The sequence below is a fragment of the Papio anubis genome, chromosome 11 (assembly GCF_008728515.1).
Source record: "Papio anubis isolate 15944 chromosome 11, Panubis1.0, whole genome shotgun sequence".
In the NCBI taxonomy this organism is placed as follows: Eukaryota; Metazoa; Chordata; class Mammalia; order Primates; family Cercopithecidae; genus Papio; species Papio anubis.
Window position 1 is genome coordinate 119,592,001 of NC_044986.1, and position 26,984 is coordinate 119,618,984.

Consider the following 26,984-nt stretch of genomic DNA (forward strand, 5'->3'; position numbering starts at 1 on the left):
GACTCTGGTGAGTCACTCGAAAAACAATTTCTGCCAAACCTTTAGGAAAGTATCAGTGGTTTGGTGGCCCAATTCTTCATCAAATAGTGCAAACTGGTTTCCTCCAAGCTGTGACTGCTGCAGAGACAGAAATGTCCTTGTTAAGTAACTCTGTCCTCAAATTTTCTATGTGTATTGTATAGCCTGCTTCTCCCCGAATAGTACCTTTCTCCAAATCAAGACTCAAAATAAAATGTTTTCTTCTTAATTTCTATCCTAAATCTCATATAGAAGGAAGGATGCAAGAGGTAGTCTCCATGGAAGACAGAGTATAATCACCAACTAGGTCCAAAACAAAAGCAAAGTGACGTCCTGGGTTCCTTTTTCCAGGTTCCGAGTTGCAGGAAAATGGGTTGTGGCAGCTCCGGGAGCAGACACATGGGAGTTCCTCCTTCCTCAGCTCTCAGGAGGGCCGCTGAATCCAAGGCAGGGGTCAGGTGCTTCCCAGATGAAGTGAACTGAATGAAGCGGCTACCCGACAGGCAGTCCTCGGCGTTATTCCAGGAAACGTCAGGGTAGAACCTGAAAGAGGAAAAGAAGTACACAGCTGAAAGTTGGTGTGTGTTTAACGTAATGAGTGGAACCTCATCGCCCACGTGTCATCCCCTCCAGGAAACGCCATTTCCTCTTCCAGGAACAAAGGTGTGGAGAGCTTCTGAGAGCAGCCGTGTTGATAAAATGAAGAGACAGTGTCTGATAGAAAACAGAAACACCCTGTGACCTGGGAAAGGAGGTGGCGGGTCTACAGGATGCTGGCATCAAGAATATCTAGAGGTGTCCACTACACCTAACGGATACCCAGAACAGACGTGAATTTTTTGTTTCAGATGAAATTTTAAGATGAAAAAATCCCAATTTTTTAGATATATGATGGATGTTGTTTTAAAAGATCCAGTCTTCAGGTTAACAGGTTTCCTATTGTAGGACTCTACGATTATAGGACGTCTGAGTATCCAAGAATCCTCAAAGATCAGTTGTCCAAAAGAGAAAGAAAGAGAAGCTGAGCGCACGATGTAAGAATGGAGACTTGGCCGGGTGCAGGGGCTTATGCCTGTAATCCCAGCACTTTGGGAGGCCGAGACGAGCGGATCACCTGAGGTGAGGCGTTCGAGACCAGCCTGGCCAACATGGCGAAACGCCATCTCTACTAAAAATACAAAAATTAACTGAGCATGGTGGCACATGCCTGTAATCCCAGCTACTCAGGAGGCTGAGGCAGGAGAATCACTTGAACCCAGAAGGTGGAGGTTGCAGTGAGCCGAGATTGTGCCACTGTACTCCAGCCTGGGTGACAGAACAAGACTCCATCTCAAAAAAAAAAAAAAAAAAAAAGGAGAATTAATTATTCAGCAGCTCTTGAGATGGTGGCTCTAGCCTGACCTGGGTTTGAATCTTGGTTCTGGTACTTTATTAATTGTGGGATCTTGAGGGAGGTGCATAACCTTTCTAAGCCTCGTTACTCTCTTCTGTTAAAGAGAGATGACGATGATGATGATACATATCACATAAGATTATGAATATTACATGAGTGGTGCATCTAAAGTCATCACAGGCTGGGCATGGTGGTTCACCCCTATAATCCCAGCACTTTGGGAAGCTGAGGCATGAGCATCACTTGAGCCCAGGAGTTTAAAACCAGCCTGGGCAACATAGTGAGACTCCATCTCTACAAAAAAAAAATCTTTTTAAATATTAGCTTGGGCATGGTGGTGTGTGCCTGTAGTCCCAGCTATTTGGGAGGCTGAGGTGAGAGGATTACTTGGGCCCTGGGGGATCCAGGCTGCAGTGACCTATGATCATGCCACTGCACTCCAGCCTAGGCAACACAGCAAGACTCTGTCTCAAAAAGAAAAAAAAAAAAGTCCTTCTCATACCTGGTGTATATACGAAACTTTTTCTGAAGCCACTAACTACTGATTAAATTAACAGGACATATGAGCTTCCTTTCAGTGCCTAATTGTCAATGAGAAACCCAGATATGGGTTGGGAGGAACTTACCATCTTTTAGGCACAGCAGCTGTTATCAGTTTGCCATTTCTTCTTTGCAATGTAACAGGATCCACTGAAAAACAGTTGGAGAAAGAGCCAGGTGGATGGCACTCTGAGCTAGGGACGCTTCTGTTTTGTAGTTTGCAGAAAGAATCTGCTTGGGAATCACTGCTTCGGCTCTGCCTCCTTGTTTCCACACATAGACGCACTTTCCTGCCAAATTTCCATAGCAAATACCCAGTGAGCACCTACTATACGCCAGGTTCTGCTGATGTCAGAGTGAGCCAGCACTTCTGAGGTACTGGCCACTCTTGAGCCTCCTGGCTAGGATCTTCCAAGAGCTACAGCCTCTGGCCTGAGGGTCAGTCCAATGCTGTTGGATATTGACAAATGTGGGGCTAATTTTAATGGAATATAGTTTTATCCTTAAAAGGTGTGTGTTGGCTTTATTGGGTTCATATAGATTAGGGGCATCATAATAACTCCTTTCTCAGTGCACACCTGAGTGATTTAATCAAGTCATGAAACACTTCTGGGCCTCAGTTTTCATCTGTCTTGCCATCCGCGGAGGTCCTTTTTAGCTGACATTCTATACTCCCATGACCAGAAGGCTGCTAATTCAACTTTGGGCTTTTGCTACACCTTTTTGTTTGTTTGTTTGTTTTGTTTTGTTTTTGGATGCAGAGTTTTGCTGTCCCTCAGACTGGGGTGCAGTGGTGCAATCTTGGCTCACTGCAACCTCCTCCTCCCAGGTTCAAATGATTCTCCAGCTTCAGCCTTCTGAGTAGCTGGGATTACAGGCAGGTGCCACAACACCCAGTTGATTTTTGTATTTTTAGGAGAGAAAGGATTTTGCCATGTTGGCCAGGCTGATCTCAAACTCCTGGCCTCAAGCGATCCACCTGCCTCCTCCTCCCAAAGTGCTGACAATACAGGTGTGAGTCACCGCACCTGGCCTGTTTTGTTTTAATCGTTTTTAATGTCTCTCTCAAAACAAGAAAAGAAAAAAGGACAGAAAATTACTGTTTTACTTCTCAGATTCATCTGATCTTAGTACACTACAGCAAGAAAAACTTAATCAAGTACATTTTAATAATTTGATGTCATCATTGCAAGGAAACCATTCAGTAAGTGTATTAGTAACCAGACATACAATTTTCTAGCCTGAATGAGAAATTAGTTACATGGAGTACAGAAAGGAAACCACCCCAGTTATCCTCATTGTGACCATCATTAGTATTACCCACAAGGCATAAAAAGTCCTAAGATGACAAGCACGGTGGCAACATCACCTTTGCAGCTTCAAGCACAGTGAAGTTGACAACAGTTCCACCTTGGCAATTGTGTATAAAACGACAATGTGCAGATACAGAAAATCAAAGTCCCAGGTCAGAAGCCACCTAGAAACGATGATCCCAGGACAGAAGTGTGCCCAAACTTCCCGGGGTAGGTCATTTTAAAAGGAGCAATGTTTACAAGACCTTTCTAGCGTAAAAAACAGAGAAAACAGACACAGCTCTTTCCACCCAATCTGCTGGAGCGCCGTTTCGTTTTCAGTTTGGCGAGAGGCAGGCATGTGGCTTCTCGCCCCTTTTCCTGACGCTGAGAATGTGGCCGGAGCCTGGGCGCTCCTGCTCGGCCTCGCCGCCCTCCCGGGGCTGTCCTGGGCCCTCCGGCCGCCGCCTCCCGCTCCAGTTCGCAGCTGGGCAACAAGTGGCTGGTAAGGAGGTGGGGAGCGGGAGGTGGGGAGCGGGAGCCGGGGCGCGCGACCGGGGGCGCACGGCGGGGGACCGAGCGCGCGTCCCTGGCCAGGGGTGCCGGGTCCCGGGAGGCTGGGCTGCGGAGAGGCTGGCGAGCGCCCCCTGGCCGGCAACGCCTTCGGGGCGCACCCGCAGTGCGCCGGGCCCGCCAGCCCCGCCAGCCCCGCCAGCCCCCGCGCAGTCCCCGCGCCACCGGGCAGCAGCGGCGCCGCGCACGCTCCAGGTAGGGCCCCGGGCCCCGCGCCGCAGCCGGGAGGGAGCAGGCTGGAGGGGCCGAGACCCGTGGCGGGAAGGGCCACCCGGGGCCCCTCGGAGAGCCTCCGGGAAGGGGTGAGGGCTACCGGGGGAGCAGGCGGAGTAGGAAATGGAACCAAGAGGGCGCAGGAGCGCACCGGGGGGCATTTCCCCGCTGGGTTTCTGGGGCGCGGGTCGCATGGGATGCGGGAGGCTGGCGACCTTAGCCGGGTGGGGGCCGCCGGCCTGGGGGCGCTTCCTCCTTTCCTCTCCCTTTTCCTTCTCACCTGAACGAAAGGGGGCCTGCGGGGAGGAAGGAAGGTGCAAAGTTTTTATATTCTTGGTAAAAAACGCGTGAGGAAAGGTGTTTTCTGGAGATGGTATCCTGTCCACAGGGGAGCATACCCCGTTTTCTGGGAATGTATTGGAGCACGGACGCGGGTGCCATTGCTCAGGCTTCTAAACAAGCCAAGTTTCTTGTCAAGGGCCTGGGGGAGGGGGAGGCAGGTCTTTGAAAGATACCAAAAAAAAAAAAAAAAAAAAAAGTCTGGGTGCTCATTCCTGTAGCCTCAAGTGAGGTTATTCTCCATCTTTGAGGGCCAGGTTAACCAAGCAAAATTTGTGCAATAAGGTATCTTGTGGTATTGGATTTTGGAGAGCCGCCGTTATCAATGGGAGAGTGACTGTTGAATGCTACAGCCGTGGGCGCTCCCCAGTGGGCATGAAGACAGGTCCACGGGCTGGCTGGATTGGGAGACTCCGGTCATTCCTGCATGGAGAGCGCCACAGAACGGCCTCGTCCCCTGGGCTGTCCTGCCCGTCTGCGGGCTGGACGTGGTGCTAATTAAAGATGATTCAGGAGTGGCATGGGCTGAAGGGGACTAGGCTGGAGAAGGTGGAGCAAAGAGAGAGCATTCCGTGCCCTCTCCCTGCCCGTGGGGAAGTGAACCATCTGTTCCTGGTGTCCAAGTCCTTGACGTTCCAGTTGCCCTTTCAGAACACACCTCAAGCCTGTTGAATTCTTTTGAGAACCACCTACAAGATCTGAGGAGTCCACCCACGCTTTCTGTCAACTCCGGCCTCTTTGTCCTTCTCTTTTGCCAAAGAAAATTCTAAACCATTGGGATTCGGGAGGCTCGGTGAGAGATGCAGGAAGCCTGGAGGGTCCACTCCATTGTTCTTTTCCCTTAGTTTGCTCCCTAGAAGCCACGGTCCCCACTGGGCCCTTCCTGCCCGAGGCTGTGTGACAGACAAGCCCTATTCTTAAGGTCCTGGGTCCCCCACCCCACCCCACACCCCGACCTTGTGAATCATCATCTTCATTTTTCCCCTAACTTATCTTCGGTAACGCTTGTAAAATGGCAGGCTTACTGCGGATGCTTAATCTCTTTTTAAAAAGTGCTGTGTCTAGTGGGAAGAAGGGTGACATTTACCAATATGGTTGCAAATTACTTTTGAAGTTTATGCACAGCTGTTTAAAATCCCTCTGAGATCAGTACCATTGTTTGATGCAGGTGCCTACCACAGAAGGATCTTGTTAGTCCCTTCCTTCTGCTGACTGAACATACATACATTTAAAGACGTGGCGTAGGGAGAGCTTCTAAAACCTGCAAAGCCTCAGCTGCACAGCTCCTGCAAGTTAGCGATCCACTCTAAGTTTTTTTTGTTGTTTCTGCCTTCTTGTCTCTCATGAACTTTTGTTTCTGATTTCAAGAGTAACCTGCTGGGCACCGTCAGCCTCTGTTTCAGTGGCCTGCGATTTTCTTCTACACTTTAAAAATGTCAGTATCCAGGCAAGACTCTTGTCACCCACCATCCGCGTTGTCATGTTCACTTCCGCTGTTGCCTTGTGCTGTGGTGCCTCGGGGTGGCAACTGTTAGTTGAGCAAACTTCTACCTCTGTTCTCCTGCAGAAATGTCCTCTCTGCGTCTGCGCTTACCATACACGGTGCAACTCCTGGAACTTTGATTTGTTTTGCTGTCTCACTTCTCCTTCAGGCATTAAGGGGATGGTGTTCAATTATTCACACCTCAGCCCTTTCTATAATCTCAAAGATCCCTTTCAACAATAATACTCTCTGTCTCTTGGCTAACACCAAGCATCAGAGGCCCCCTTACATAGCCGGCTTGTCATTGGTCATTTCTATAAAGTATTCTCATTCTAACATATGCTGTCTTTTCTGTGGAAAAGACTAAATTCTTCTCGGTAATGAATTAGATGTTTTAACCAAAATTCTATGTGGACTGGGTCCAGAATTTTCTTTCAAGAGTATGAGCTTGTGGTACAAGTATGTAACTTCGGGGATTCAGAAGTAGACCCAGGCAGACAAATCTCCTTAGAACGTGTGATGTAATTACGGTATATTTGCCTGTCTTGAAATTAGGAATTAGAGTTAGTACTTCCTGTTTTTAATGCATTTGATGTCTTAGAGTTGCTGATTATGTTGTTGCACCTAAAAATGTTGCTAATGTGATGGTTCGTTAGCAAGGTTATATTTGATTTCAGGTGATTTCCTTTTTATGGAGTTCAGTCTTTCATTTTTATTTAATAATTGGCCTCAAATCATTTAAAATGATATATGGTTATACAATGAAAAATCTCAGCAATATAGATGTGATTCCGCCTGTGTGTGTGTATATATGTGTGTGTGTGTGTGTGTACTCTTTAATTTAAAATAGGGAAATTAGTATTGTGATGGCATACATAGCATTAAACTCATGCTTGCTGTTTCTCTTATTTTAACACTTTAAGCAGCTCATTTCTAAGTAGCTATGTGTTCAGCCTAGCTTTTTCACACCTATTCCAGTTGTTAAGGAAGAAATCATGAGAAGCTATAGAAAAACATGATATTAAACCAGAGAGATGGATGAAAAGGTGTTTCCTTACAATGGTGAAAATATCTTTCATTATTTTAACGTGCCAAGCATTTATACATGTCAAATTCTGATTGCTCTGTCACCTAAACACATTCTTGGGGACAAAAGGAGCATCAGAGTTTTAGAAATTAGGAAAGCTCACTCAAGCCCAGAATCCTAGATTTTTGCTCCTGGATTAAATTAGCAAATATTTGGCAGGACATCTTTCTGCAGGTTGCTGTAGGTTGATGTTAGCTTTTGAATTAAGCTAATAGTATTGATTATAATAATAATCAGCATTAACAAAACCAATGATATATGGTTTTGAGTCATTATTATTTAGAATTTATGTGCCATAGATTATACTCAGAATTTTATTTATATGTAAGAGGCATTACTACTTCATTTAACCTCCAAAAGCCTTCATATAAATTAGATATTATTATTATTCTTCTAATTTTTCAGATGAGGAAATGAGGCTCAAGGGGTAGAGCCTCTTGTCCAGGCCTTATAACTGGTAAGGGGTAGAGTCAGGTTAGCTGGACCATCCAGATTAGTCTAACCATCAAGCATTTGTTTTCAACCACAGTCCCAGGTGACCTACCAATTAACATTTTTATTGTGTTAAAATACACATAACTTAAAATTTAACTTCATAACTATTTTCTAGTGTACAGTTCAGGGACATTACATATATTCACATTGTTGTGTGACCATTGCCATCATCCATCCACAGAATTCTTCTCATCTCCTAAAACTGAAACTCTGTCCCCATGGAACACTAGTTCCTCATCCCTCTCTCCCCTCAGGCCCTGGCAGCCACCCTTCTACTTCCTGTCTCTAAGATTTTGACTGTTCTAGGGACCTCACATAAGTGGAATACCGTATCCATCCTTTTGTAACTGTCTTATTTCACTTAGCCTCAAGCTGTATCCATGTGACAGCATTGGACAGGACTTCCTTCCTTTTTAAGTCTGAATAGTATTCCATTTATGGATATACCACATTTTGCTTATCCTTGCATCTGTTGATGGTTGCTTCTAACTTTTGACTATCGTGAATAATGCTGCCATGAAGAGGAACATGCAAATATCTGTTTGAGATCCTGCTTTCAATTCTTTGGTCTGTATATACCCAGAAGTAGAATTGTGGAGTCATAGGGTAATTCTATGTTTAATTTTTTGAGGAACTGTCATACTGTTTTCCACAGTGGCTGGACCATTTTACCTTCCCACCAATGTAGAAAGGGTCCCAAATATTCCACATTCTCAGCAATGCTGTCTTTTTTTGGTTTTTTTGAGATGGAGTCTCACTCTGTCACCAGGCTGGAGTGCAGTGGCACGATTTCAGCTCACTGGTTCCGCCTCCCAGGTTCAAGCAATTCTCCCAGGTTCAAGCAATTCTCCTGCCTCAGCCTCATGAGTAGCTGGGACTACAGGTGCACGCCACCACACCCAGCTAATTTTTGTATTTTTAGTAGAGATGGGGTTTCACCATGTTGACCAGGATGGTCTCGATCTCTTGACCTCGTGATCCACCCACCTTGGCCTCCCAAAGTGCTGGGATTACAGGCATGAGCCACTGCACCTGGCCTTTTTAAAAAATCTTTTTTTATAGTAGCCTTTCTAATAGGTGTAAGGTGCTGATGAGTTAACTTTTTACCCAATCATCAAATGTCCAATGGCAGGGATCTCTGGGCAGATGCTACTCCTGAGTTCATTGTTTATTTCTTATCCCCGCTTGAGCATATACACATTTTTCCAGTGAAGAATTAGTGGAGGAAATACAACTTACACAGCACCTAAGGGACTAGGGAAGCCATGGAAAGGACAGTCCCTAAAACATAAACAAAATGTCTCTGTAGGTATGGTTATCTCCACCTCCGTGAGGAACCTTATGATTCAGAAATGAGTAGTTGTTGAGAATAAAGCGAACATGGCATCAGTGTTAATAATCCTGAATGAGTGGAACAGATACTTTTTAGAAGGTTAGTTACAGATACAATGATCTTTTGTATGTTATCAGAGCAGGACAAGTTCCCAGGACAATGGAGAGAATGGAAAGGGAAACTGCTATTGATGAATTCACCAGGCCTTTGTTGCGAGCCTCCGATCACACACCGTGCTACAAAACCCGCAGGGAGGTGTGGTCAGGCAAATAGGAAATTATAATGAATTGTGATGAGTTCATGAGATATTTGTACTATTATATATCCGTTTATAATGTCATGCAACTTTACTTTATTAGTTTCCTTTCCGTCTCTTTTTTCCTCTAGCATGAAATTCCATGAGGGCTGGCATTTTGTACCCAAATGTGTCCCCAGCCACTCTAACAGGGCCTGGCACATACCAAGTTCTGAATAAATATGTGCAGAAAGATGGTATAAGTGTTTCACTAGGGGACGCACACGGTGTTATGTGTGCAGCTAGAGTTGGGGTGTCCCAGAGCTATCAGTGATGGCTCAGCTGAGACCTGAAGGGGAAGTGGCAGTGAGCCAGACAGGGGGTTCTGGGAGGTAGGAACAGTGTTTGTAGAATGGCCCTGTAGCATTTGAGCCTGGAATCCCAGTGCAGTCGAGTCTAAGCCTTGCAGGTGAGTGGAAATGAGCAGGGTAAGCATCGCAGCTTCCATTTAAACCTCTTCTCCTCGTCCTAATTTGCCATATGACCTTAACCAGTGAACTTGGAGTGAAGAAAATTGTGATCTCTGATAGCAGTGATGCTGTGAGAAAGGAGCATGTGCTGGTGTGTAGGCTGTTGCGGGTTGGAGCTGGAGGGGTCAGCTGTGCCAGATCACACAGGGCCTGTAAGCAGGTGAACCATATGCATTGTCCTCCAGATGGGGACTGTTCATAGAGTGAAAGAGCATGTTATTAATCACTAAGCTTGGGTAACAGGTACAAACCCAGATTGTCCTGGGCAAACTGCCCTGTAGAGTTGCCCTACCTTTAAGTCATATGAAGGAGTTTGATCCTTTTCTGAGAACAGGAGGAACCCTTTAAAAGGTTTCTCTACCAATGGATACAAGTGCCATTCAGGTTCTCTTCAGCATTTCAGAGAGTTTTACCTGCCCATGAACTCACAGCACTCGGCTTGCACTGGAAGCTCACCTATACCTTGACAGCTGTCTCCTCACTGGGTACTTAATTCATGAACAACTAGGAGGGAAAGAGGACAAGACAGTCAGAGGTCTGCTCTTTAACTCTTTGCATTTTTTTACTGGGCTATTGCTCTGTCGCCCAGGTTGGAGTGCAGTGGCACAATCTCAGCTCATGGCAGCCTCCACCTCTGAGGCTCAAGGGATCCTCTGGCCTCAGCCTCCTCAGTAGCTGGGACCACAGTTGCATGCCTCCATGCCCTGGCTAGTTTGTGCACTTTGTAGAGATGGGTGTTTTGTCATGTTGTCCAGGCTATTCTCTAACTCCTGGGCTCAAGTGATCTGCCCACCTTGGCCTCCCAGAGTGCTGAGATTAAAGACATGAGCCACCACACCTGGCCTAGCTCCTTTCGCCTTTAACTGCAGTGTTAGCTGATGCCAAGAACACACCTTTTGGGTTTTTCTTTTTTTAACCTTGTAACACCTAAAAGACTGGGTGCTAAGTGTTAAAAGAAAAAAATCTCAATCTGGTGATTTAAATATCTGCACAAGCAGAATCATTGTCATCCTGAAACTTTTTCCCCTGTGGGCGAGAATTCCTTATGAGTGTACAATCTATTGGAAAAATCGAAAAGTAAACAAACTATGGCAATATATTCTAACATTGACTGGTCACTATGGGCCATTTGCTGTGCTAAGCACTATATGTAGATGATTTCTTGGGTGCTTCAAGAACATGTAGAAGGGAACCAAGTCCTGATTCAGAGGTTCAGGAAAGGCTTCCAGAGGACAAGGTATCACAGGTGGGGATGGAAGATGTATGGGAATTAGCCAAAAGGACAGGGGTTCAGAGGTGAGCCAAGTCTGTCCTGAAAGTAAACAGAAATGTTCTTCTTGTCATTTTGAGAGAAGTTCATCTCAGCTGTGTTCAGCATTTTTAAGGCATAAGCTTCAACATTTTCCATTCTGTTTTCACTGATGTGTTTTAGCTATACAAAACCAGGCCTTCTGCACAGTTTTTCAAACTCCAAGACACAGTCCACTAGTGGGCAATGACATTAATTTTGGGAGTGATAACAAGCATGAAATAGAATAAAACAGAAAATACTAGGATGCATTTCATGTAGGAAGGGTAATTATTTCATGAAACTTTGTATCATTTGGTTTGGGACACATTCAATCTGTTTCTTAGCTAAAAAAAAGACATTCATGCAGCCAAAAAACATGGGAAAAAAAACCCTCAACATCACTGATCGTTAGAGAAATGCAAATCAAAACCACAATCAAATACCATCTCATGCAAGTCAGAATGGCGATTATTAAAAAATCAAGAAACAACAGGTGCTGGCGAAGTTGCAGAGAAATAGGAACGCTTTTACACTGTTGATGGGAATGTAAATTAGTCCAACCATTGTGGAAGATGGTGTGGCAATTCCTCAAAGATCTAGAACCAGAAATACCTTTTGACCCAGCAATCCCATTACTGGGCATATACGCAAAGGAATATAAACCATTCTATTATAAAGATATGTGCACACGTATGTTCATTACAGCACTCTTCACAATAGCAAAGACGTGGCATCAACCCAAATGCCCACCAATGATAGTCTGGATAAAGAAAATGTGCTACATACACGCTGTAGAATACTATGCAGCCATAAAAAGGAATGAGATCCTGTCCTTTACAGGGACATGGATAGAGCTGGAAGCCATTATCCTCAGCAAACTAACACAGGAACAGAAAACCAGACACCTTGTGTTCTCACTTATAAGTGGGAGCTGAATAATGAGAACACATGGACACAGGGAGGGGAACAACACACACTGAGGCCTGTCAGGAGGTGGGATTGGAGGGAGGGAGAGCATTAGGAAAAATAATACCTAGGTGATGGGTTGATAGGTGCAGCAAACCACCATGGCACACGTTTACCTATATAACAAAACTGCACGTCCTGCACACGTACCCCAGAACTTATAATAAAAATTAAAATTCAAAAAGTAAAGTACATACCTCTGGCATTTAGTTTTCTATACCATTCCTTTAAGTTATAGAATCGGGTGAGCTTAGGGGCCGGAAGGAAGAGGGAGCGATGGGAAGGCAGTCGTTAGTCATGCCCTGTGCCTAGAACCCGGGAATCAGTCATTCGGAAAGCCCCATATGTTGGGTGGATCTCACAGCTTACAGAGAAGCCAGCTGAGGTGTGCAGGTTAAGAAACTTGATCAAGGGTCACACATCAGATTACTAGCGCTGACCCCTGATCTCTTGGCTTCTGATGTGGCATTCTTTCCATGCCTCCAGGGACTGTGTTCCCAAAGTTTGTTAGTTAAGTGGCTGTTTAGGGAAGGACCCCATGTGGTTCCTGTTTGTTTGTTTGTTTTTGAGACAGGGTCTTGTTCTGTTGCCCAGGTTGGAGTGCTGTGACTCAATCTCGGCTCATGCAACCTCCGCCTCCCAGGCTCGAGCAATGATTGTGGCTCAGCCTCGAGGGTAGCTAGGACTACAGGCATGCACCACCACACCTGGTTAATTTTTGTATTTTTAGTAGAGACAGGATTTCACCATGTTGGCCAGGCTGGACTTGAAATCCTGGCCTCAAGTGATCCGCCTGCCTTGGCCTCCCAAAGTGCTGGGATTACAGGGGTGAGCCACCCCACCCATCAGGGGAAGATATTTTCTTAGGGGGAGTATGTAATAACCATGTCCCTGGTTTGTTAGGAAGGATATAAACTTTGAAATATACCCATCAGTTTCATAAAGAACAAGACAGGTTAGGAAGAAATAGCGTTTATTATACACACCAGAGAGCTTTCAGCATGACATTGACAAATGTAAACTTGGCCACCGTCCCTCCGCTAAAGCGTTTCCCTTGCTGCTGAGGAAGGACCACCTGGTGATGTGTGAGATGATGCACTTTCTTTGCCGCCTCTGTGGTCACTGGGATCATCACAGCTAAATCCAACTGTCTGTTTTTCCAGCGTTTACACATAGGCTGATGAGTTCTCCTGGAAAACATGCCACTCTGCAAATTCAGGATGCCGTAGCTCTGTGACTTCCCCCTTCGTCTAGGATCTCTGTCTTCCCCAGCACCCAGACATTTCCCTGGCCAATGATCTTGCTTTCCATGGCAGCTTCTCCTCAGCTGCTCCTGCCTCTGCCGTCCCCTTGCGTTCAGCAGCCGCCTTGCCTCCTGCTTCCCTGAGAAGGTGCAAGTTTCCCGAATGAGAACTGCCCCCACCCTGGGATCATAGGGATGCACGCCTCACTTTATCTGAATCCACCCTCTCATCCTTCTTTTCTTTCACAACGAAAGACACCCCTCAGTTCCAGCCAGGCGCAGTGACTCACATCTGTAATCCCAGCACTTTGGGAGGCCGAGGCGGAATCACTTGAGGCCAGGAGTTTCAGACCATCCTGGCCAACGTGGTGAAACCCTGTCTCTACCAAAAATACAAAAATTAGCCAGGCGTGCTGGCGCATACCTGTAATCCCAGCTACTCAGGAGGCTGAGGGAGGAGAACGGCTTGAACCCAGGAGGCAGAGGTTGCAGTGAGCCGAGATTGACCCACTGCACTCCAACCTGGGTGATGGAACAAGTGTCTATCTCAGAAAAAAAAAAAAAAAAAAAAAAAAGCCGGGCGCGGTGGCTCAAGCCTGTAATCCTAGCACTTTGGGAGGCCGAGACAGGTGGATCAAGAGGTCAGGAGATCGAGACCATCCTGGCTAACACCGTGAATCCCCGTCTCTACTAAAAAATACAAAAAATTAGCCGGGCGAGGTGACGGGCGCCTGTAGTCCCAGCTACTCGGGAGGCTGAGGCAGGAGAATGGCGTAAACCCGGGAGGCGGAGCTTGCAGTGAGCTGAGATCCGGCCACTGCACTCCAGCCTGGGCGACAGAGCGAGACTCCCTCTCAAAAAAAAAAAAAAGCCCCTCAGTTCCTGCCTGAGGCTCACCTCCCCTGGGGCCCCGGAATCCATTTCTTTCTTGTTCTTGGGAATCTCAATCCCTTATCTTCCCTGTCACCTGTGTTTTCCTTCTCTCCCTCATTTCTGGCCCCATTCTCCCTGTACTCTATTAAGTGAGCTTAAATCCCTTCCTTCTGTGAAAAAAAAAAAGAATTATATATCCTTTTATACATTCCTCCTGCTACTTCCTTGTCACTCTCCTCTTCACAATCAAACTCCTCAAATTGTTGTCTACACTTGCTGCCTCTGCTTCCTCACCCCACATGTCTTGAACTGTAGATGCCTGGCCTTGCCTCTTGAGGCCCTCGGAAATGATCCCTCGCCCTCTCCCCATGAAACGATCACCCGCACCCTCCTCATGGCCGGTTCCCGTGGAGTTCTACCCCCCTCTTACCTGACTTCCTGCAGCCAGATGTGCTGTGAGCACACATGCATCTGGGTGCTTGCCCCCCCATGTCTCCCATGACCCCCCTGCCCATGTTTCCTTCCCTCCTCTCTTCCCCTTCGCAAGCTCCTCTTCTTTATCAACCTGGATGACTGATGTTCCTCAATTTTCCCACCCTGTGAGCATCCTCATCCCTCATCGCCCTCCATACCTATCTCCTCGCTGGCCCTGAAGCAGCCATGACTGCCCTTGCCTTTCTTCCTCAGATAGTTCCTGGGCACATCTAATGCCTCATGCCGCAAAACTGGATGCACCACCTTCCCTTTCCTCTTTCAACATGTTTTCCCCTCCTGCTCTTTTCTGCAACTGGCATAGACATCACCTGCTGCACGACCTGAAATCTGTGTGTCACTCCTTGACTCTATCTCCCCTATTTCCATAACTTGCCCCAAACCGATTTTATTCGCTCACCCTGATTCCTCTGTGTTCCCTCCAGCCTGTCACACTCCCGCCACCTCTGCTCTAATTACAGCCACCACCGTTTCTCTTCGGGGTTGATGTGGAACCTCTTCCCTAGCCGTGGTTACCGTGTGCTGCCTTCTGGAACCCGGCGTGCCGCTCCCTGCTCTAAGTTCTCCAAAGGCTACCCAGTGCTCCCGGGATAAAGCCCAGGCTCTCTGATGTGGATGTGAAAGTTCTACTCCTTTCCTCTCCAGCCCTCACATCAGGTTCCTCCAAGTCTGAACCTCTTTAAGCTACTCGGAGGTCCCTGCATCCCCTGGTCTCATGAGTGTCTGCTCAATCTCTGAGCTACTTCCTGTACCTCATCAGCTCCCAAGATGTCTCTTGTCCTCTGGAAAGCTCTTCCTGATCCTCCACGTCAGCACTTGGCTTTCTTCCACACTGTACACTCCCTGAGGACAGGATCCACACTCTCTCTTACTCTTTTTGTTGCACTTCTAGCATTCAGCATTGTATCTGACACATAGTAGGTGCTCAGTAAATATTAGTGGAATAAATAAAGGAGTCATACCTTTTAGAATCTGTAATGCCCAAGGGACGGTGTGCTGAGTGCTAGAGGAAAAGCATCCCAATCTAGTGACTTAAATGTCTGCACAACAGAATTACTATTGTCTCGGAAGGTTTTGCCTCTGGGCCTCTGGGGTTATGTAGATAAATTCTACCAGAAATCAGAGCTGAAGGGGGTGGGAAATGTTTAGAATTCCAGGAGGCAACTTGCTGCAAGAAAAAGACTCCATCTCCCCTTGTATGTGGTTTGATTTTTTTTTTCCCCTTATCATCCTCTTGGCATCCTGCTTTATGGACCATTGTAATGTCAATAATTAAAAAAAGATTAAGCTAAGCGTGATCAGGAAATAAAAGATAATATTAAAATATTCAAAAATATTCTATAAGCAAAAGAATGAGGCAACAGGTAAACATAAAATGTAGACATACCAAAAATTCATAAGTGATTTTAATAAAGAAAAAATAGTAAAGGATAAAAGAGATAAAATTTTGTTTAAATTAAATGAAAAAATATTTTAAGGATTCTTCAGAACAAAATCATAATTTTTTTTGGTTAGTTTTTGGGGGATTTTTTATTTTGTTTTGGTTTTGTTTTGTTTTGTTTTGTTTTTTGTTTTTTGGAGACAGCGTCTCGCTCACTGCAACCTCTGCCTCCCGGGTTCAAGCGATTCTCCTGCCTCACCTGAGTAGCTGAGAGTACAGGCTCACACCACCATGCCTGGCTAACTTTTGTATTTTTAGTAGAGACATGTTTTCATCATGTTGGCCAGGCTGGTCTCCAACTCCTGACCTCAAATGATCCTCCCACCCGCCGTGCCACCACCAAAGCGCTGAGATTACAGGCATGAGCCACCACGCACGGCCTATAATCACTTTTAAATGTACTAAAATAGATACGAGTAAGAAAGGTAAAAGACTCAATTCAAGAATTAGGATGATAGAGGTATGCCCAAAACAAAGTAAGTGAAAGCGTTCACTAAAAAAGAATGTTTATCTTAAAAGGAAAGAGTAGTAAACTATTTAGGGGACTCACTTAAAAGTAGAATAAACCAACATTATGAAACCAAAGAAAAGCATAATCTTTTAAAGAAGATTAGAAATAAATCCCAGCAACAATAAAATAAAATGGGCACTCACGTCTATGGGTTTCTACAACAGCTAAACCCCGGCTAAACCAGTGTTAAAGCCAGTGCTGAGGTTTCCAGCTTGTATCGCACAAGGCCTTGGTGACCTCAGGGATGTCACAGAGGGAAAACACTGGGACTCCACTGAGACCTTTCCCTCCTGGGGAATGTAAGCACAGGGTCAGGTAAGGGCAGAGAAGAGAGCTACGCTCAACTTTGTCTGCAGAATTTGGATGACACGTCTTCCTATGCAAGACTTGGTACCTTGTGCATTCTGGCCCTGAATTGCATCTCTATCCATTGTGTTCTGCTATCCTTTTAGAAATGAGAAGGGAATGGGCTCTTTAGGGCCAAGCGTATCCCTGTCTTTGTTCATGGAGGTCTCTTCTCAAACAGAGTCCCTATGTCCTGTTCATGAAACACTATTTGCCCCTACTATATAATTGGCATGTTTTTAAGTGTCCTATTCTATTAGACCTTTTCCAAGTCACCTGTGATGTATGGACTTTCTCTCTGCTTCCTGTGTCTCTGGGGACCTGAGGCTTCTAGCCTTATTACTGGAGCTCCCTAATGACATTTTAATTCAATTATTGTCTCCTGAGTAAGCCTGAGAGCATGTACCAAGTCTTCTCTTTCTCTCTTTAACTCTCAGCACAGAACTCAGACAGAATCTTGGATTGAGGAGGTTCATGAGGCCTCCTATAGCCAGGGAATATATTTAATTTCCCTCCAGTCACCAATATGAAGGTTTCCAAACATTAATACCATATTTTAGGCCCGAATCATTAACATTGAGAGCCCTAAGCACTCCAATTTGGGTCTAGATCTAAAGGTGAGTTTTAGGGGAATCTGACTGAGAAGTGTTCCGGGCCAGCTCCATAGAAACCCTTGGGCACACTGACGTCTTCCTGGCCGGTGTCATCTGCTTGGTCATCAGCTGTATTCCTCCCCTCCTGAGCTCTCTCTGTCTCTCTGCTCTTCAGTTTCCTTGCAGTAATCAAGGACAGGTGGTGGCTGGCACACAAGGATATTGGGAACCCATTGGGTTGTCCCTTGTAGGAGAAGAGACTGGAGAGAAGCCACTGAATCTCATTGCATCATTCACCCTACCTAGTCCCGCTCTGCCAGGGTCACGCTCACCTTCCAGACCTACCCAAGAATGAAGTCGGACTGAAAAGTCCCAGAAGTGGGAATTGGGAGACAAGGTTGAATGGATTAGGGGCAGGTCTGGGATTCCTCCTGATTCGAATACTTTGTAGCTATTTTTGGGAGGTCCTTTTGGCATCTACCCATTCCAGCCAGACCAGGATTTCACCTGGACAGCTGGGGTGGGAAAGAAGTGGATGCATTTCAAGCTCCTAGGGCTGTAGTTGGTGTGTCCTGTCATAACCACTGCAGAACATCCAGTGTAGGTCAGAGGATGAAACCACTGGTGGCACGTATAACTCTACACCAATAAACTGAAGTGCAGTCACACAAACATGGGAGTCATTCAGCTACAATTAGCTTTGCTATGGACAGGAGGAATTAAAATGTAATGCCATAGCAACAGCAAAACATGATTCGTTCTACCGTGTTAGTGGGGATGGTAACACAAGGAACGTTATGATAACCAAGTTTCTCTAAAAAGGTCAAATGGATTTCCTCAGTGGGCTGTGTTTCTGGAATATAAGATAATGATGAATAATAGAGGAAATCTCTCCTCTAAAAATGGGAACTCTAATTCATCTGCACTAGTCATTCAATAAACATAAATTGGCATACATTTTACTGGGGACATACTTAGAGGGGTAATATGAGCAGTAGACATAAATAACTCTCGTATAGGAAGAACATGAATTACTCTACTTTGTAAATATTAGTTTGGTGCAAAAGTAATTGTGGTTTTTCAATTACTTTTGATGAACGTAATTCAGTGGGAAGTAACTTACATAATTCCGAGTTCTGAAGCAGAGGCAGCTGAAGTATTTGCCATGGTAATGAAAAGAAGGACTTTCCTCCTGGGATTCTTTCCTAGTTCCTGGACAAGGAGATTTGTTAATATTTATAGTACACTTGAGATCTGCAACTAAAGGTGCTTTAGGAGAACAAAGTATTGCAACAAGAGGGAAGGGATTTTTGTTTCTTTTTAAAATAAAATAAATGCAATTTCTTTCGCCAAAAAAGGCTAACATTGCTAAGCATATATTAGCACTTCCTTTTAGAAATTAATAAAGTAAAACTCAACCATTAGCAATTTCCCATAGCTGGAGCTGGCAGAGGGAAATGTTAACACATCACATCATGTTTGAATTCTGTTATTTTTATAGAGAAGAAAACCAGCAAGCAAACCCCTTCTCTTGAGAGAAACAGCTTAAAGTATTCAGAACAGAGAGCATATGTGTCTACTGAAATAAAATAAAATCAATTTTCTCTAGGAAAATATTATAGATATTTTCTCATGGAAAAATAGACTAGACTTCTGGGTCTAAATATGTAAACATAAAGAGAGATCACACTATTTATTCAAGTACTGTGCTATCTCAAGACACCCAGCCATGCTGCTGAGAAGGCACATTATAAAGAAGCATCAAACATTCTGCAGTTTCAAAAAGTGAAACATACATTTGCTTGAATGTGCATCTAAACACTACCCATAGGAAAATTCAAACGAAATTCCAGGGAATTTTAATCCACATGCCACATTTTCTTAGTCTTTTGCAAGATAGAATCAGAGGATTACATTTTCTGAAAACTCCTTTTTCAAAAGCTTAAGCCCTAATCAGTTAAGTGTGACAAAGGCTTGAAATAGGATTTGGTAGTAAGTAATTAAGGATGAAGTGCAAGTTGGTATATATTGACAGTGGACCCGTGCTATTGTCCTGAAATTGTCAGCGGGGAGTTTATTCTTTATTTGACATGTGTTTATTGGACCCAGAGCATTGCTTTGAAGATATCAATTGCTATGGAACAAACTGCTCCCAAACTTAGTGGCTTAAAAAGCAGCACCATTGTATTTGCTCTTGATTCTGTGGGCTAGGGATTTGGGTCAGCTCTGGCTTGGCGGTTTTGGTCTTCACGGCATCCCTAGGGTCCTCTCATAAGGTTGCAGTCAGATCTGAGATGGGGTCACTCCCTTATATGGCCCCTGGGTGGATGCAGCTAGGAGGTTGAGATCCCCCCACCTCTTATTTCTCCATATGGGGTCTGAAACTAGGAAGTTCCTGCTGACTTGGTCTTTGGGTGAAAAACAGGTCATAGGCCAGGCAAGATCAAGGAGGGGCAGCAGAGAGCACTCCTGGGCGAGCAGCACAGTGGCCTCACAGAAGGACAGGTGGGAGGGGAAGGGATAGGCTGCAGCAGCTGCCTTTGAAAATACCATCGAGCAATAGTATTGCAGCCATTTATACCATAATATTTCCTACAGAGGACCTTGCTTATTTTCCGAGACTGAGCCTCTAGTCTTGCTCTTCACACCGCTGATAGAGGATCTTGCTGCAACAAAAATGATTGCTCACTCCACTGCAAAGCTCTTTGGTTACTCCACATCACCTGCAAAATAGTATCCCGGACCTTCGCAGGGCCCGTGAGTTCTTCCCGGCCTGTCCCCTGCCTGTTAGACTCAGGCCTCCCTTGAGTCCTTGAGCACCTCGTAGCTCCCCAGGAGCCCCTGGCATTTTACAGCTCTGCACCTGATCCCAGGCCCGGGGTGCACTTCTCACGCTCCAATCGTCACTTGGCTAACCCTTGAGACATCACCTCCTCTGCGAAGGCCCCCACAGGCTGGGTCAAGGTGTCTCTCCTCTGCATGCCCTGGCATCCTGTGCACATGGACAGCTCAGCAGCTCTCACACGCCCTTCCTCCCTCCCCAACTGCACTGTGAGCTCCTGAGGGCAGGCTCTGCATCTCTTTGTCTGTCTAGCCCCTAGCCCTCGCCTTGAGCAGAGAGTCCCACACATAGCAAGTACTCAGTAAATTTTGATGGAATGTCAGCTCAGTATAGGCACATGACAGAGTGGAGGAGTGTTGGAGGGAAAAGACCAGAAAACCCCACACAGGAAGAAGGTGATGTGATCCCATGGAGAGTTGGAGGCAGGAAGAGGAGGAACAAAGCGGTGGGCTTAGGCTGCCAAGTGGAGGCTGAGAGCGCTCTAGGTAGATGAGAGATGTGAACAAGCATAAAAAGTAAAGCAGAAAATCTGATTCGATGTAAGATAAATCGAGGCATGTGTCATGATGAGGGGCTTATAGGGAAGAGGCAGTGACAAGGTAGGAGAGATGGCCCAACATCAGGATGGGCCATGGAGACCTGTCCCCCTGGGGACATCCCTGACCTGGACTCAGAAGGCAGGGCACCCAGAATCCCACCCATGCACCTCCAGACATGCAGTAGATCTCCCTGTCACCGAGAAGAGGAGGAGGGACACTGGGCAAAGTGAGGTTGCTGCTTCCGGGACTCTTGGAACTGTGGGACTCTCACTCTGAAATCCCAGCTGTCACTTCACTTTCGACTGAATATCTTCACTCTTGAGCCGAAGTGATTTCATGCCTTTAAAGTGAAACTGTGTGTACTGGGATCTAGTTGACAAGGGACAGGGGCTATTGTTTTATTGGGGGAGGGGAGGTGGCAGCTGAGAACCAACCAAGGAAGTCCACCTTGAAAGAACTCGTAGCCTTTTTTCAACAAAATAACTAAAAAGTAATCATTACAGAAAATATTTTAGTGCTAAATCTTGGAAGAAAACATGATGAGTGTTCTTTTGACTCTGAGTATGTAATAATTGCAGCTAACATAGATTGAACTTTTTCTGTCTGCTAGTAACTGTTCTAATCACTTTGCATCCATTGACCCATTTAATCCTATTATGATCCTCATTTTTCAGACAAGAAAACTGAGGTTAAATAGCTCGTTTAAAGCCACAGAGCTACCATACAGCAGAGCTGGAATTTGAACTCAAGCAGTGTGATGCCATGGTCTGTGTTCTTAATACTCCACGTAGCAAAGCCTGATTTTGGGAATATACCTTATCTACTGACTTACGTTTAAAAGTACTACCTGACATTGAAGTTAATTCTGAGAAGTGGGTTTTGAGACTTCCTTCTCTCTTTATAGCTCAATTATTGTGTGGGGCTATTTCCTTGTTTTGCTGTCCAATACATTACTTATTGTAGTCATGGAGAGAACACTCACTCTGGTTGAGCATCATCATCAAGCTGGGAGCTCTGCTTAGACCTAGTCGGCGTGGCTGGGTTCCTCTCCAGGCATTCTCTGCTGGGCCCTGGAGTGTGGGTCTCTCTGCTCAAGCATTGAATACTCCTGGTGTTTAATTTGGAAAAGGCTGAAAAACCACGTGGAACTCCGGAAGTTGTTGTCTTTTCAGGGAAAACTTGTGAGGGAGACAGGAGATGGCTGCAGTGGTTTTCTTTGGGGTCCAGCACTGACCGGGGCATTTATGAGGCTCCCCTGCAGGAGAACCACACAGACGAGTTCATAGGCAAGCCTGAGTGGGCTTCTCCTTTGTTCCTCCTTACCCGTGAGCGTCCACCTCAATCCCTCCCTCTTTCCTTTCCAGTATCTCCAGATGCCAAGTCCGTGGCTCAATGTATTTCCTTCCTACCAGCATTATTTCAAACTGACAATGTTGTAAATTTAAAACTATAGTGTAAGCAAACCTTAAAAGCTTATTTTAGAATCCTAATCTGCTTTTTCAGACTTTCATTCACCTCAATTCTTCAACTCTCTTTACTTTTTCCTTGAACTTTCCTCCCTTCTTCCTGCTTTCCTCAACTCTTTCATGTCTTTTCATGCTATATTTAATAACATGCTAAACACATTAAAAACGGCAAGTTCTATCATATCAACATACATGCACATACCCACACACATAGGTACTGACGACCGTCACTTGCAAAGAGCTGTTAAGAAGAAAGTTTGTTTAATTAAAAACCAGCAAGAATGGTGGCCAGATTAACATTCTTGAGTCATAACTTGGAGGTTTGAACTTCAACTTTATAGAGCTGTTCTGAGAATTTAAAAAAGTAATCGATTCTGTCATACTGTGAGATCTACATAAATTATTTTTCAGCATAGGCCTTTGTAACTTTTTAATTGGCTTTTGAGTCGGTGTGTTTCTGTGTATGTGAATCAGTTGTAGGTTCACGTCAAATTTCTGATTGTTTCGATGCGTATTGTTTAGTAATATTTGACAGGGTCCTGAAGCACACGATTCCAAAAAGTTCAAAAAAATACCCTTATTCAAGAAAACATTTCTTTTTTCCTTTTCCTTTTTTTTTTTTTTTTTTTTTTTTTTTGAGACAACAGGGTCTTACTCTGGTTGTCCAGGCTGGAGTGCAGCACAATCTCAGCTCACTGCAGACTGCACCTCCCAGGCTCAGGTGATCCTCCCACCTCAGCCTCCTGAGTAGCTAGGATTGCAGGTGCACACCACCATGCCCGGCTAACTTTTTGTATTTTTAGTAGAGACACGGTTTTGCTTTGTTGCCCAGACTAGCCTCAAACCCTTGGACTCAAGCAATCTGCCTGTCATGGCCTCCCAGAGTGCTGGGATTACAGGCGTGAGCCACCGTGCCCAACCTCAAAAGAATAATTTTTAAAATTTCAAGAAACCTATACTTTGTTTTGACTTGGTTTCTAAAATAGAAAATAAAATGGATTATTTATATTTGACCAAATAGACACATTTTCAGAGGCTGAACAATGCTCAGAGGCTGAACAATTCATTGAGTATGTAAGCATTAGCCCTGAAAATGAATAACAAGGAAAATTAGAGTAGCCACCAGGTGCAGCATATCTGTGAAACACTATCCTAGGGGCGGAGACAAAGTCTCCACACTTTCTACGGGTTCATTTTTTCCTAATCCGTCCATGATGCACCGCCTCTCAGCCAGTGTTTGCAGGTTTTTAGATTCAGTCGTGGAGGGGAAGAAGAAGCCGTGAAAACCAAAAACAGCACACACGGATTTCTTTCTCCTTGGAGTAGGCTTCCCAACAAATCAAGGATGATTGCCTTTAGAATGCTGCTCCCCACCTAATCTCAAAATACTCCAGAAAGTTCTCCCTACACCTTATTCTATCCAGCACCTGAAATGCTGCCAGCTCAGATCTTAAGGGACACAGATCCTCTTAAAAATGCAAGCACTGCTGAGATTCCCTTCACCCATTAGTGTGGCTTAGGCAGTAACAAACAGAAAATGGATATTTTCAAGGAGAAGGGGAAAGCTGGGTTTTATTCGGTCACTAAATGTTGATTGATCAAACACCTAACTTGTCACGCCTTTTTCTGGGTGTTTAAAACACAGGGGGAGAAGAGGGGGAAAAGGTACTGACCCTCATCAAGCCTACACTTACTTTTTTTGGAGTAGAAAGACAATAAGTAAATAATACACAAATAAGGTAAAGTCAGGCACCTCAAATGCAATGACGTGACCACTACACATTCTGTGCATGTAACAAAACACTACATGTGCCCCATAAATATGCAAAATTTGATGTATCAATAACAAACAAACACAAAACTCAAAGAACAATAAAACAAAGACAGTGAAGAAGTAAAGAGAATTTCTAGAATCTGGCCTGTTTTTAGATAATTAAATGTTTCCTTTTTTTATGGAGAGTGAAGAAAAATATCTGATATTGTACTTGCTGCCACAAAATCATGGTTAACAAAAAAGATACAGGCCAGGCGCGGTGGCTCACACCTGTAATCTCAGCACTTTCGGAGGTCGAGGCAGGCAGATCACCTGAGGTTAGGAGTTCGAGACCCTCCTGGCCAACTTGGCCAAATCCCGTCTCTACTAAAAATACAAAAATTAGCCAGGTGTGGTGGTGGATGCCTGTAGTCCCAGCTACTCAGGAGGCTGAGGCAGGAAAATCGCTTGAACCCAGGAGGTGGAAATTGCAGTGAGCTGAAACTGTACCACTGCACTCCAGCCTGAGTGGCAGAGCAAGACTCTGTCTCAAAAAAAAGATACAAAGGAGTCACTAGATGATTTAGAAAAAGTCATGTCCCTCCTTCCCTGGCCCAAACAATGCATAGCTCTTATCTGCCCCAGTCCTCAAGGACTGGGATCAGGGCTCTTTTATTACCCAGAAGTTCCTTTACCAGTTCTTTTCCCGGCATTTAGTTGGTGACTAATGAATATTTCTTCCTAGTGAGCCTAGTATAAGGTATTTGACTGTGATCATTTATATTCATAACGAGGATATATAACTTTTCTTTTTAAGCCTTAACTTTTTATTGCTTATTGCTGAAATGTTAGCAGATAGGCCAATGAGTAGAGAGAACCTCAAGAATTCCCTAATTAATTCCCACTCATACAGTCCAGGGCCAAGCTCTCACCTCCTGCCCTGCTTTTAACTGCTGTGCACGTCACCACTGGAGGGACATGCCTCGCTGCGCGTGACCATACACTTGGGACTCTCTAAATGAGAACCAGAGAATCAATAGCCCTAGTTCAGTTCTGAATGAAGTTTCTCATCGCCCCCCTTCTCTTATACCCTAAGGCTAAAGACTGTCTCTGAGAATTTTCCCCAAATCTTTCTAACATAGAGATAAAAATAGTAAAATAAGAAATTAGATCCCTCAACTTCAACTTTAAAATCTCAATTCTCTTCCTGCATCACGGTGACCACGTCCTCACAAGTGCGAGAATAGATGACGATTGCCATGCCTCTCCATGACTCTCCTAAAAACCTGCTGCTCCTAGGGACTCTATGGACCGAGTTTCCTGGACCAAAGCCACTTCTCCGATCTTCATGTTACCCCGTGATGTTTGCTTGCTAAACCATCAGCTTAAGTTATTTATCCTGTATCTTTTATCTCAGTTTTCTGGTTGCATTTTATCTATGTCATCTTTACTTTAGTTGAGCTAACGCTGTGGTTTTGCAAATTAAATCAGCTGTGGGTTTCTGTATGTAACTCCTCTTTGTGTTTACTAAGCCTTTAAAAAAAAAAATAGTGCTGTATGTCTGTTTACATCTTTTCTAGTGTGTAAGGGAAGATTGTTTTCCTTAGGGTTCTTTTAAACAATTTCAAGGCTATTCAGAAGAATACATTTTAAGAAACCAAAACATCTTTTTTAAATGCCTTGTTTAACATATATCTTTGGCCGCAATTGAATCCCCTTAAAATTTTGAAGTTTGTCTATGATAAAGACGTTGTGTGGGTCATGAGTCTGGACTTTATAGTTTAGGCAAAGATAATCTGCTTCATGTTTCAAAGCAAGGAAGAGATTTTTTTAAAAGACAGCCCACGTGGCCCATGTGGGGGAGGAAAACGCAGCGTGAAAGAGCAAGGGGATATGTAATTAAACATCTGTTGCGATCATGAAATTATTAAGAGAATATGTCTGAAGTTCCAGCACTAAAAGACTGAAGAGCAGTGATGAAATGCAACAAAAATAACCAGAAAAATCCATGGGACTTGTTGCATAGATGGATGGAGGAGATGAAGAGGAAGGAGAATTCACAGCTGGTTCCAATATTTCTAGCTTGGAAGACTCAGTAGGTGGTAATTCCATTGATGAAGACAGGACAGAGAGGAGAGGCACAGACACTGGGAAAGGAAGAATTCATGTTTGTTTCAGTTGTGTTTGAGGGGCTGGCGGAACATCACTTGGAAAAGTCCAATATGGAGTTGAATACAGGGGAATGAAGAAAGTGAATGTATAGTTCAAGAAAGATATTCTTTTTGAGGTTACCACTAGGTAGAGGATCATAGGAGCCATCAAAAAGGATGAGATTGGCCAGAAAGGTTGGTTAAAGAAAAACGAAGGAAAGTCAAAATGTATTCCAAAATATTTAGGTAAAGAAGTGAAACCAACAGAATAAGCTGAAGAGTGAGCTGAGAGGGAAGGAAAGCAGGAGAGAAGAAGGAAGTCGACAGTGTTCTGTGCAGTGTCGAGGAAGAAGACCAAGAAATTGAATTAAAATACAATTTATAGTACAGAATTATATTTGGTGTGGAGAAAGGTCTCTGGCACAAAAGGAAGAAGGTCTCTGGTTGAGGAAGAAGACCATTTCCAGCTGCAGGATCTGGAAATGACCAAGTCATTGGCACTGTTGCAGGGAACAAGATAGATCCACAAAGTGCTGACTGGAGGAATCCATATGGCAGAGGGCAGAGGAGCTAATGGAAGGGGAGGAAGCAAAGATGGTTCAGGAAGCTGATTGGTGAAGGAAGGGAGGTAAGGCCATAGCTGCGGGAGAAGCCACGGCAGAAGTTGTTAGAGGGTGGAAAACAGGAGGGTGTTTATAAGCGGGAGTGGGAGAGAGGCAGAAATCACAAGGATGGCAAGGGGTTAAAGAAAAGAACCATTCCAAGGGTGTGTGCAGGGTTAGGATCATGTATGCATGAGGCATTCAGGGAAGAACAGATGGAGACTGGGATAAGTTGAGCCATTTATATTTTGCGGCTTCCAGTTTTTTCCTTAAAATTAACAAGCTCATCTGCCGAGGTGGAGAAGGCAGAGTCACGGTTTTGGAGACATAAGGGGAACAAGTGTGG

At 44.8% G+C, this 26,984-nt stretch overlaps 1 protein-coding gene across 2 annotated transcripts in view; it reads left to right on the forward strand.

The window, feature by feature from the left end:
• Positions 1–3,602: 3,602 nt before the first annotated feature.
• The window catches only part of PRKCQ (protein kinase C theta), a 143,829-nt gene continuing 120,447 nt past the window's right edge, over positions 3,603–26,984 (forward strand). The window contains exon 1 of one of the 2 annotated variants that reach the window (XM_031652528.1): positions 3,603–3,748. The gene's annotated coding sequence lies outside the window, so the exon portion shown is untranslated. Of the gene's footprint in view, positions 3,749–3,938; positions 4,012–26,984 lie in introns of those variants that run through there. The other variant, XM_003903365.4, reaches the window with a different exon arrangement.